Genomic DNA, 1448 nt, shown 5'->3' with positions numbered 1-1448 from the left:
TTAAGAAAGAATTAGTTAATGACCAGCAAGAAANATATCTGTGAAGACTTCAAACTCTTTCATGACATGCTTGAGGGTAGTCTAGGAAGTAGATAGGAAAAAGGTATAAAAAACCAGTAGTATCTACCATGTGAACGTAAAGTTCTTTCTGAAATATATCATATTGGAGCTGTTTTAAGGGTGATACAGAATACTCACTAGGCCATTCATTCCATGTATTCCATGTATTTGTTGAGTGTTGCATCCTAGTAGCAAGTAGATATCAAAGAAATGTAACTGAACGAAAAATCAATATTTCAAAACTTAGAACATAATAGAAAAGAAAAAGAAGAGAACTAATATTTTTTATTTGATATTTTCTGTATTTACCATTCAAATGTTATCCCCTTTCCTAGTTTCCCCTCTGAAAATCCCCAATCCACTCTCCCATCCTCTTGCTCCCCAACCCACCCACTCCCATTCCTGGTCCTGGCATTCAACTATACTGGGGTATAGATCCTTCACAAGACCAAGGGCCTCTCCTCCCATAGATGACTGACTAGGCCATCCTCTGCTACATATATAGGTAGAGCTACAAGTTCACCATGTGCTTTCTTTGATTGGTGGTATAGTTCCAAGGAGCTCTGGGGGTACTGGTTAGTTCATATTTATGTTCCTTCTATGGGGCTTGAGACCCCTTCAACTCCCTGGGTAATTCTCTGGCTTCTTTATTGGGGAACTTGTGCTTTGTCCAATGGATGACTGTGAGTATCCACTTCTGTATTTGCCAGGCACTAGCAGAGCCTCCCAGGAAACACCTATATCAGGCTCTTGTCAGCAGGCTCTTGTTGGAATCTGCCTAGTGTCTGGGCTTTGTGGTTGTTTATAGGTTGGATCCCCAAGTGGGGCAATCTCTGGATAGTTGTTCCTTCAGGATATGCTCCAAACTTTGTTTCTGTAACTCCTTTCATGGGTATTTTGTTCCCCATTCTAAGAAGGAGTGAAGTATCCACACTTTGGTCTTCTTTCTTTTTGAGTTTCAAGTGTTTTGCAAATTGTATCGTGGGTATTCAAAGGTTCTGGGCTAATACCTCCTTATCAGTGAGTGCATATCATGTGTGTTTTTTTGTGATTGGGTTACCTCACTCAGAATGATATCCTCCAGATCCACCCATTTGACCAAGAATTTCATAAATTCATTGTTTTTAATTGCTGAGTAGTACTCCATTGTCTAAATGTATCATAATTTCTATATCCATTCCTCTGTTGAGGGACATCTGGTTTCTTTCCAGCTTCTGCCTATTATACATAAGGCTGCTAGTAACATAGTGGACCATGTGTCCTTATTACAAGTTGGAACATCTTCTGGATACCTCTTCCAGGAGAGGTATTCCTGGATCTCCCAATAGTACTATGTCCAATTTTCTGAGGAACCATGAAACAGATTTTCAGAGTGTTTGTACCAGCTT

Source organism: Mus pahari, unplaced genomic scaffold, assembly GCF_900095145.1.
Source record: "Mus pahari unplaced genomic scaffold, PAHARI_EIJ_v1.1 scaffold_11742_1, whole genome shotgun sequence".
Classification (NCBI taxonomy): domain Eukaryota; kingdom Metazoa; phylum Chordata; class Mammalia; order Rodentia; family Muridae; genus Mus; species Mus pahari.
This window is presented reverse-complemented; position numbering follows the sequence as displayed.